The following is a 12,234-nucleotide window of genomic DNA, read 5'->3' as shown; positions in this document are numbered from 1 at the left end:
CCCTGATATTTGGTAAGATTCTGATTGCCTTAATAGGCAGCTGGAATCTTACTATTTTCCCCTTTGAACTGATATTATGCTTTTAGCCCCTTAAAGTTAGATACTCCAAAATCCATGTCTCTTATATACTCCAACTTTCCAAAGTTTTGCAACTATTAGGACCATAAGGTGAATACAAATTTCCTTGTACAGTAGAATCGTTCTCAGAAAGGGGAAAAGAAGCTATTTCCAGACAGACTCTAAGTGCTGCTAACAATTTCCCTCTGATTGCTGTTACCAGCCATAAGTTATTTTTTTTAAACCTCATTTTTATTTGAGGGCAGCAACCTGATGGGAAAAACAGAGTAAGTGAAAAGAGAATAATATTTTGGTTTCAGTACATTTGGGTCAATTGTCCAGAGTTGACAGGAGTCTTGTGAACTTAAAACCCAAGTAAGCACCTCTAATCAAAAGATTGGTTGTGACATCACACTTCTCAAATTCCAGAGAAAAATTTTACCACCTGTCTGCTTTTTCTACTGAAATGTGTAAATTGCATACTCCTAAAGATGAAATTGGATAATCCATGTAAGAGCTTAGAAGAGTGTCAGATACCTAGTAATGCTCAGTAAATATTAGCTCTTCTTGGTTATGAGTCTAGCCACGTTTGGAAATGCGCAACGGGGATGCCTCCGATTTCCCGTCTTTTTTTGACCCTTGTTTCTCATATTGCATATTTTTTATATTTAAAATGATCTTTTCCTCTGTCCCCTGAACTCATGGCATCCCAATGCCAAGCTCTGTATATGAGCTCTGCCCCAGGTCCTCCGATTTCAGGGCTATCGTTGGGTGACGCTTTCCCAGTAGGTACGTCCTTGGATTTCCCGAGGGTCAATTTTCTCTATGACTTCCTTTACTTTACAACTTTGTCTCTCTTAACTTCTGAATTTCTCAGGCCTCGGGAAACCTTCCTTACTTAGATGTGAGCATGTACACTCCTTGTGGCTAGCTCTTTTCCCGTGCAGAGGGGTCCTTCTCTACTCCCTCTGACGTTCCAGTTCAGTATCCCTCTGGCATTCTCCTACTTCTTCCACGTGAATCCTGCCAGGATTTCAAAACTAAAAGCTGCCTCTCAAATTGGCCCCATCCTTCCTATCCCACATGCAGGGCTAAGGCTGTTTGCTGGAGCCTATTAGGATCTGCCTCATCTGCTTTCCCTTTCATTTCTCTTTCCTACTGTTTCTTTTCTAACTACAAGACACAACTTTTTTTTTTTTTTTAAATCAACTTCATTCATTAGAGTGCTCCTTTCAAAGTCCAAGCCATAGTTTTCTGTTTGCCTACTAGCACTGAAGACTTCTCCTCTGTTAACTACATTTTTTTTCCAGGTTCCTGGGCAAACCTGCCTTCTGGAGCCAAAGTGGTACAAGAACTTACCGTTTTATTTCTGTTTCATCCCTTGGGTTTGAGATAACTCTGCTGAAAATTGAGCAACAATCACAACCACAATATCAGGGTGCCATCTGTTGCTAGTCATGAGCCAAGTACTGAGTTAAGCACTTTGTGGTAGGCAGTTTTGGTCCTGCTTTACAAATGCTGACCCTGGGGGTCAGTCTAATAGAAAACGATACTCTGCCTACAATATATCCCCATTCCAATGTATCCATTTATTTATAAAACCTTCCACCCTGTGTGCTTGGACCTACCCTGTGGATCACCCAACCCCACCATCCTGAATAAGGGTTAGTAGTGTGTTAGCTCCTCAGATATGAATAAAAGCAAAAAAAAAAAAAAAGAGAGAAGAAGGAGAAGAACACGAGGTAGGTATTTCCATGTGGTACACCCCAAATCCCTGGCCCCTATTCATAGTGCTGGCTGGGTTAAAGTGAACCTAGCCTGGGTAGGTTAGAAAGGAATATGGTTGATCACACTATAGGCAGTGAACAAGATCTCCCAATTGGGATCTAGGCTCTCTCTTCAAGGGACTTTGCCTAGGACACAGATGTGAGACCAAATACAACCCTTCCTTCTGCTGAACTACACCAGATGTTAGCATGATAGGGATCTGGCAGAGATCCAGAATTGCCGGTTTTAGTCTCCTGCCTCCTATGGGTGATGACATCCTTCCTAATTCCATGAGGTGCATGATCTATATTTCACAGAGTCCAAGTTCTGGCCACCACCTGACAAACCAGGCTAGACAGTGCTGATAGAAATAATAGGGGTTCTGAGAGAACGCAGCGAGGGTGCAGGGTGTCTGGCTCTTGCTCTTACAATTCTTTTGCCTCCTCACAGGATTCCTGAGAGGTCATTACACACAAAAAATAATATCAACCACACACAAAGCATTGCTTTGCTCTTAGGGGACCCAATGGCCCCCAACGGGCAATATCCAGTGGGAAGCTCTTAGGAAGAGTTGGAATAATAGAGAATGTAGCACATTCTAAAGAACTATGAAGGTTTATACTGCCTTCTATACAGAAATCCCAGTGTTATCACTGGCTGGCCCCCAACCTTGAAACGAGTGCACCATATCATGTACATGGACGAAGGTGAAGAGAGAGAGAGAATGAGCCCACAGCATGGAAGCATGAAGCAAGAGAGAAGACAGATGTCTGTATAAACATCACTGGTTTTCACACTTTGGTGTGCATGAGAATTGCCTTGGGAGAATGTTAAAAATACAAATGCCAGAGAGACAGTTTAGAGCTACTGAGTTAGAATCTGTATTTTTTTTATATCATTATTGGAGTATAATTGCTTTACAATGTTGTGTTAGTTTCTGCTGTACAACAAAGTGAACCAGCTATATGTATACATATATCCCCATATCCCCTCCCTCTAGAGCCTCCCTCCCACCCGCATATCCCATCCCTCTAGGTTGTCACAAAGCATCAAGCTGATCTCCCTGTGCTATGCGGCTGCTTCTCATTAGCTATCCATTTTACATTTAGTAGTGTATATATGTCAATTTTGCTCTCTCACTTCGTCCAGCTTCCCCTTACCCCCTGTGTCCTCAAGTCCATTCTCTACATCTGCATCTTTATTCCTGCCCTGCCACTAGGTTCATCAGGACCGTTTTTTTTTTTAGATTCCATGTATGTGTGTTAGCATACGGTATTTGTTTTTCTCTTTCTGACTTACTTCACTCTGTATGACAGACTCTAGGTCCATCCACCTCACTACAAATAACTCAATTTCATTTCTTTTTATGGCTGTGTAGTATTCCATTGTATATATGTGCCACATCTTCTTTATCCATTCATCTGTTGATGCACACTTAGGTTGCTTCCATGTCCTGGCTATTGCAAATAGAGCTGCTATGAACATTGGGGTGCATGTGTCTTTTTGAATTATGGTTTTCTCTGGGTATATGCCCAGTAGTGGGATTGCTGGGTCATATGGTAGTTCTATTTTTAGTTTTAAAGGAACCTCCATACTGTTCTCCATAGTGGCTGTATCAATTTACATTCCCACCAACAGAGCAAAGGGGTTTCCTTTTCTCCACACCCTCTCCAGCGTTTGTTGTTTGTATTTTTTGATGATGGCCATTCTGACTGGTGTGAGGTGATACCTCACTGTGGTTTTGATTTCCATTTCTCTAATGATTAGTGATGTTGAGCATCTTTTCATGTGTTTCTTGGCCGTCTGTGTGTCTATTTTGGAGAAATGTCTATGTAGGTCTTCTGCCCATGTTTGGATTGGGGTGGTTTGTTTTTTTGATGTTGAGCTGCATGATCAGGGAAGCCCCAGCAGCACCAGATGCGCAGGGAAACTGGCGGCCGTGGGCGCAAGAGATATGGCCCTGGTGAGCCCCTTTTCTGGCGCCCGGCATAAGGCGTGTGAGGGCTGGCCCTGGCCAGGCTTTTTCTGGCGCCTGGCAGCAGGCACACGAAGGCCAACTCTGAGGGGGCTTTTTTTTTTTATTGCTCAACAGCCAGCACACAAGAGCCAGCCCTGAGCAGGCTTCTTTTATTGTCGTCGGCAGGTGCCAACATGTGGGGAGACAGAGGCTGCAATAGTGGCTCCTCCCCTTGCGTGTGACTCAGCAGTAGTGCCCTGCTTCCAGTGCCCGGTCTTCCTCCATAGGCACTCCCTACTGTGGATTTCCTCCCTCCCGTCCCCCAGTCTGTCTCCCCACAGCCAACAGCAGTTCTCACCCCAGGCCTGTTCTCCAGTCCCCACGCACCAGCTCCCAGCCCCTTGCACACCTGTGAACACACGTTCTAGTCTGGGACATGTAGGGCTGTGGTACAGACCATCTGTGTATTTCTCACTCCGTCCCGTCTGCCACAGATTGGCCACTTCACCCTCTTCCAACAGCCTCAAATGCTTCCCTTCTGTCCCAATCGATTTCCCTGTCGGAGAGGGGGTTCCCCCGAATTTGGGACTCTTTCCTCTTCTTCGGTTCTCCTGCCCTGGGGTGCAGGTCCCATCCTGCTTCCTCTCCTCCTCCTTCTCCCTTCTTTTTTCTGTCCTACCCAGTTATGCAAGGATCTTATTGTCCTTTCCGGTGTCTAAGGTCTTCTGCTAGTTTTCATCTGGTGTTCTGTGAGAATTGCTGCATCTATAGATGTATTCCTGATGTATCCGTGGAGAGAGATGAACTCCACGTCCACCCACTCCTCCACCATCTTGAATCTCCAGAATCTGTATTTTTTAATCCACCTGCTCAGGTGATTCTGATATGTAGTGAAGTTTGGGAACAATAGGAGTTTTGGGAACTCTGTTTTTGATCCAGTTCCCTAGTGTGCAGTCCATTCAATGTCTTGCGGTGGGACTCAATCCAGTTGGTAGGCCTTCTAATTGGTATGAAGTAGTAAGTGGGGAGGAAAATGTATTCCCCTCCATGTTCTTCATGTGTGATTGTCAAGGCCTCCTTTTTTCTAGGTTAGAGGAAGCCTTAGCAGTCTGTCCTGGTCTCTTTTCCTGGTCTGGCCTATTTTTTTATTTGAACCCCTCTCCTTCACAAATTCCAGATTTATGGAAAGCTGGTTCCAATAAGGAGAAAAGAGAGATCTTCTGGGGCGAAAAAGGTATTTTTAAAGTGAGCCTTTGAAAGGAAGAAGTTTTAGCTTACAGATCCTCCCATATCACCATGGTCCGATACTGTCTTTGGTCCATATTCCAAGCCAAAGTGGTTGCTTGTGTCTTTCCTGGTAAACTCTAAATTGCAGGAAGGCAGAATGTTTGTCTGTCTTCTCTGTTGTGCCATCTTCAATGTTTAGCACAGTACCAGGCATACTGCAGGTTTGATAAACACTAGTTGAAAGAATGTACGAGGGAATGAATATATAAACTGTAAAAGGCTTACTCAGCCTTGGCACATAATGCCAAGGGTGAAACCCAGATCTCTGTGACCTTGGCCAGGTCACTTGCCATCTCTGGATCTTGGTTTGCTCATTTGAAGGTAGAAATAATAATATAGCGTTCATTTCATAAGGCTATTCTGAAGATTAAATTAGTTATTACGTGTTTAGTGCATGAGACAGTGTCTGGTTAACAAAAAATAAAACTACTTACATTAGGTTACCAATTTTTAATTTTGCTGAGTATGTCATTAAAAAGGCAGAAGAAATACAATTTATTATCATTAGTTCCTATAGAAAGGATAATTTCACTTAAAAAAAAATGGACGAAGGGCATCATCTCAGAGTAAAGGTCATTCTTTTAAGTTTTTAATAAATCTAACTTTATAAAAATTATCTGCATTGTCTTGACTTAAAAAAAATATCAAGGACTAACGGAAACGTTTTCACAGTGGTCTACGTATTTTTTCTGTCTCAGGACTGCTGAACTGGATTGCCTCTCCCTGAAGGGACTGACATAAGATTGATGCTCATGGCCTAAAAGAATTGGCATCTCTTTGTTCAGAGTGGGCACTGGGCTGTTAAGAAGAACCCTGGGCCATGTGGTCCTGGTTGTAGCTGTGCAAGGCATGGATTGATCACTGCTGCCTTTGGGGGCTTGTGGACAGGACTGTCTCCGAAATCAGAAGAGATCCATGCCCCCTGTGATATGTTGGCCACACAGACCTACTTTTGAGGTATTGTTCATTAAGAATTCTCTATAACTCCCTTGATTGCTAGTTCTGGGGTGGGTGCTAGGGAGAATCCTAGGGGGATACGAGTGGGGAGGCACCCTAAAGTTGGGTAGATTCCTCCCCTGAAGTATAAATCATGGCACTGTGCTCAAGGGGACAGCGGGTGTGGAATGAACGTGCAGGGAAAGCCTTCTCCATATCCTGGTTTCCTTTCTCAGTGAATGACTCCACCAGTTCCCATCACAGCCCAGGGGCCACACATAAGAATAAATTATCACATAAAATAATGTTCTTTATGGATTCTGACTGTATACTACCTGTCTCTCAGTGTAACATGGAAGACTGTGGTACTAGTGTTGTCTGTCACTCGATTTCAAGATCCTAAGGAAGTTCTGTGGTAAATTATCATGGAAGATCTGTGCCAGAAAACCTCTATATCACAAGTTATTTTGGGTATGTTTATAAGACTCACTTAAAATTTATTCTTCATATCTTGCCTGGAATCAATGTTGGATGGTAAAAAATAAAGACCAGATTAAAAAACAAAAACAAAAACAAAGAATGAATTATCACAATTAATTTAAACAAATGTTTATTGGAGTATAGTTGATTTACAATGTTGTGTTAGTTTCTGGTGTACAGCAAAGTGAATCAGTTATACATATACATATATCCACTCTTTTTAAGATTCTTTTCCCATATAGGTCATTACAGAGTATTGAGTAGAGTTCCCTGTGCTATACAGTAGGTCCTTATTAGTTATCTATTTTATACACAGTAGTGTGTATCTGTCCACTCCAATCTCCCAATTTGTCCCTCCCCCACATCCCCTGGTAACCATAAGTTTGTTTTCTACATCTGTGACTCTACTTCTGTTTTGTCAATAAGTTCATTTGCACCCCCCATTTTTTAGATTCCATATATAAGCAATGTCATATGATATTTGTCTTTCTGTGTCTGACTTACTTCACTCAGTATGAGAATCTCTAGGTCCATCCATCTTGCTGCAAATGCATTATTTTGTTTTCTTTTTTATGGCTGAGTAGTATTCCATTGTATATATGTACCACATCTTCTTTATCCATTCCTCTGTGCAATGAATTATAGCCACGGTGGTCACCCTGGTCAAGATAAAATTTTGACAGTTCTTTTTTGTCCATAAGTTTTGTTGAGAAGGACTTGCTTTAAAATATTGGTTTGAAAAATGTGCAATTACATATTTTAAGTGCTGAAATATATATATTTTCAATCACAGTACTGTTTTGGAATGAAAGTAGCTAAACTTTGGAAACATTAATGTAGAACAAGACAAGTTCTGGGCATGTGGGATTGTGGTCTCCTCTGCACCTGGGAATTCCTGGATCAGTGGAGGTGAATGCGTTCTTGGCTAGAGGTAAGCCTGGAAGGGCCCAGTGTGTTGTCTTACCAGGTGCCCATACTAGCTCTTACCTCTGCCACAGACTATGTGTGGTCTTGTGACTAAGTTTTGGCCAATAGCAAGCGAGTCGAAGAATTATAACTCCTAAAGAAATATTATTTCTAAGAAACATCTTTAAGAGGAGGAGGTGTGCTCTTATTTGCCTTCTCCCTGATCATTGGAATGCAGAAGTGACAGCTGGAGTGGAAGCAGTCAAACTAGATCAAGACATGAATGCTGTGTGTTGGGAATGATCCAGCCAAAGAGCAAAGAGGGGACTTCCCTGGTGGTCCAGTGGTTAAGACTTTGCCTTCCAATGCAGGGGGAGTGGGTTTGATCTCTGGGTGGAGAAATAAGCTCCCACATGCCTCTTGGCCAAAAAACCAAAACATAAAACAGAAGCAATATTCTAAAAAATTCAATAAGGCTTTAAAAAAATGGTCCACATCAAAAAAAAAAAAAAAAAAAAAAAAAGAGCAAAAGGACCTGGGTCACTGATGGTCTTGATACCTTCTTACCTGATCTTGACTTTACTAGAGCAACACTTCTATTCTTTTTTTAAAATCACTGCTATTTGGGATTATCTGTCAATCACAGCAGAAACCAATCCTAACTGATGGTATCCTACAGTTTTTGCTGCATAACAAACCACCCCAAAAACATAGTGGCTTTAATGACAAACATTTATTCTTTTTCTTACAATTTTGTAGATTGTCTTGGTGGTTCTTCTGGTCTGGATTGGCGTGACTGATCTCTGGGTCTGCTGGTGGCTCACCTGGGACTGCATGAACTATATCATTCACATGTCTATGGGTTGGTCTCCATGTGAGCTGGGGTGGTATATGTGTGTCTCATCATCTAGCAGGCTAGTCAAGACCCATTCATATAATGGCTGCAGGGTTCCGAAGAGCACCGAGAGAGGACAATTCCCACTGCACAAGCACTTTTCAAGCTTATGACTGCATCATTTTTTTTTTAAAGGTTCTACCCCTCATTCCTTTTTTTAAAAAAATTAATTAATTAATTAATTAATTTTTGGCTGTGTTGGGTCTTCGTTTCTGTGCGAGGGCTTTCTCTAGTTGCGGCAAGTGGGGGCCACTCTTCATCGCGGTGCGCGGGCCTCTCACTGTCGTGGCCTCTCTTGTTGTGGAGCACGGGCTCCAGACGCGCAGGCTCAGTAGTTGTGGCTCACGGGCCCAGTTGCTCCGCGGCATGTGAGGTCTTCCCAGACCAGGGCTCGAACCCATGTCCCCTGCATTGGCAGGCAGATTCTCAACCACTGCGCCACCAGGGAAGCCCCCGACTGCATCATTTTTGCTATGGTTGTATTGGCCACAGCAAGTCACAGGACAAAGTTCAGAGTCAGTGTTTGAGGGAGCAGCCCAAGGCTCTGAATACAAGGAGGCACGAGCAGATTATAGATTACTTTAACAATCTACCACACAGGTAAAAGCAGGATGCTGTTTTCATGAGACGCAGAACCGTTCCCAGGTTAAAACAACTTACTCATGGCAGAATTGGGGCTAACTCCAATTCCAGTGCTTTTTCTAAAATAGCATAATGTTTAAGACCGTGGGCTCTGAGCCTAGACTTCTTGAGTACACATCCCAGTTCCACCACTTACTAGGTTGGTTTCCTTGGGTAAGTTTCACTTTGCCTCTCCATTCTTCAATCTCCTCCTCTGTGACATAAAAACAAGGAGACCATTGGGATGTTATGGGCATTAAATGTATGTATGGTGCTAAAAATAGTGCTTGGCACTTAAATAGATGTGCATTATAATAGCTAATATTATTGCGACAAAGGTACCAGTCCCATGTCCTGCTGTCCCCAGCCCAGATCTGTCCTCCAATGAAACATGGGTGGGTGTGATTACTAACAGCTGGCAACAATTTTAGATGCTGCCTTCTTTACTTACTTGTAGAAGCCATTGGCGCAAACAGATACGCGAGTCCTTTTGTAAGTGAAGATATTTACCCACATGTGAGGTGCTGTTATTTTTACAATTAGAGCTCATGCCTCTGGGATTTCCTTCAGACTTAGATTCTAGTTAAATTAGAAGATGACTGTCACTCCAGGACGTATCTGGCCAGAAGGGTATGCCCAGGGGTCTCCCCCGTGAAGCTTTCTTGTCATCTCCATTGCCCGGTGGGCTCCGGTGCAAAAATAGAAGGTTAGGGGCTCAGCAACTGACTGCATAACATCTCTCATCTTTGCAGCATTGCCTTGGGAAAAAAAAAAGGATGAAACGGATCTAACTGTAGGTAATTAATTCTCCTGGTGTTTTTCTGTATGTGCATCTGCTTCGGTGGCTACATTTGTTAATATCAAGCGATAGGGATTTCTTTCAGAGCAAATGTAATAAAAATAAAAAAATAGGAAAAGAACATTTTTGAACCACTAAGCTGGCCGCCCTAAATCTCTGGCCTGTTTGGTATGTAAAAACCTTTCATCCAGCATGCATTTTTTATGAAAAGATTGAAAACTCAAGAAATAAAACATGGGGTGCGTGCAGAACATCATTATGTAAGTAGCCAGTCCCTGGGGAGCAGGGCAATTCAGGGGAACGCCAGATCAGAAGCCCCGGGCATGAGCAGGTGTCCAGGAGGATTAGCTGAGCCCAGAAAGAGCCCATGAAGTGCTGAACAGTGGTTAGTCCCTGAGTAAGGATGTGAAGAATAAGAGAAACGTTCACCTTCACCCAGGACTCTAAATCAGCCTGCCATACCCATAGCTGGTGGGCAATCAAGTTCCTGCAACCATCGCCCTAGTCTAAGCCATCAGTTACTACAGTCAAGGTCACTTTCTAAAAAACAAACCCAAACATGTAGAATGGCTCAGATATCATCAACATTTATTTCTCCCTCATGGAAAGCCCCAAAATGGGTGTTCCTGATGGTGGGCAACTGTCTTCCAAATGGCTATTCAGGGTTCTCATCTTTTATGAGTTGTGGCTTCACCCTGTTTGGAAGTGGCTTCCAAGGTTCACATCTGCCTGGAGGGTAATGCGTGGGAGGGTTTTATGAGTCAGTTTTATGACTCTGGCTGGGGCTACACTATTTATGCTCCCATTTCATTGGTTAAAATTCAGCCACCTGGCCACACCTAACTGTTAGTCTGGAAATATTGTCCTACTATTTTCTGAACTGTACACCCCCCCCGCCCCCGCCAAAGAGGTAATAGTTTTGGGAGATGCATAGCCAATCTCTACCACTTCTTGATTGCATTGTGTGTACTTTTGCCTGAGACAATCCATTCTGTGCACAGAAGCTACAGTAGTCAGTTCAGTTCTCAACTTCAAGGATTTCTCACTGCAATAAGGATGAAACCCAACCCCTTCCTATGCTCTCAAAGCTCTGCAAAGTTAAGAACCTGCCTACATCTCAGACCCCATATCATGCCCTCTCACCCTCGATCCAGCTGGCCACTCTAACTTCATACATATTATGAAATAACACATGGAGATCTTTCCTGTCTGGATAAATTTTTTAAAAGTTAATATATTTTCTTTATTTTTTCCAGCTTAAGGGCATATAATTCACAAGTAACAACTGTATATATTTAAGGTGTATAATGTGATGATTTGATACCCATGTACATTCAAGCTAATTACCATATCCGCCACCTCACACAGTTGCCATTTGTATGTGTGGGGAGAACACTGAAGATCTTCCTCCTCAGCAAATTTCAAGTATACAATACATTATTATCAATGATAATCAACATGTTGTGCATTAGATCCCCAGAACTTATGCATCTTATAATGGAAAGTTTTTACTCTTTGGTCAACATCTCCTTATTTCACCCACTGCCCCAGTCCCTGGTGATCTTCGCTTCTGTGAGATCAACTTTTTTAGATTCCACATATAAGTGAGATCATGCAGTACTGGCTTTCTGTGTCTGGCTTATTTCACTTAGCATAATGTCCTCCAGGTTTAGCCATGTTGTTGAAAATGTAGGTTTTCCTCATTTTTTATGACTGAATTTAATACACATATATAATTGTTATTTATCCATTCATCCTTTGATGGACACTTAGGTCATTTCCATATCTTAGCTATTGTAAATAATGCTATCTCTTTGAAATACTGATTTTATTTTCTTTGGATATATACCGAGAAGTGGGGTTGCTGAATCCTGCAGTAGTTTTATTTTTAATTTTTTGAGGACCTCCATGCTGTTTTCCATAGTGTCTGCAACCAATTTACATTCCCATCAACAGTGTGCAAGGATTCTTTTTTTCTCTATGTCCTCACCAACACTTGTTATCTCTGGTCTTTTTTTTTTTTTTTTTTTTTTTTGCTGTTCTTTTTGCACAGAACACCCTTCTCCTAGGGTCCATGTTTTTATATTATCTGTTGTAGACAAAATATCACTCCCTAAGAGACACTCTCCTGAACATCCTAAGATGGCCAGCCCCTCCATTCATTACTCCCCATTACATCACTTTTTATCTCCTTTATAGAATTATCACACTCAGGAATGATTTGGATCATTCATGTGTTTGATTATTTATTGTCCGTATCCTCCACTAGACTGGGAGCAAGGACATTTTTCTATAAAGGGCCAGATAAGTGTATCTGACTTTGTGGACCACAGAGTATCATCACAGTTACTCACCTCTGCTGTTGTAGTGGAAAAGCAGCCATAGGCAGTATGTAAATGAATGTGCTTAGCTGTTTCCCAATAAAACTTTATTTACAAAAACAGATGATGGCACAGCCTCTAGTTTGCTGATCCTTGCATTGGAAACATAAGGTCCATGAGGACAGGGACCTTCTCTATTTTACTCATT

This window comes from Balaenoptera borealis, assembly GCF_965194805.1.
Source record: "Balaenoptera borealis genome assembly, chromosome: 16".
Classification (NCBI taxonomy): Eukaryota; Metazoa; Chordata; class Mammalia; order Artiodactyla; family Balaenopteridae; genus Balaenoptera; species Balaenoptera borealis.
This window is presented reverse-complemented; position numbering follows the sequence as displayed.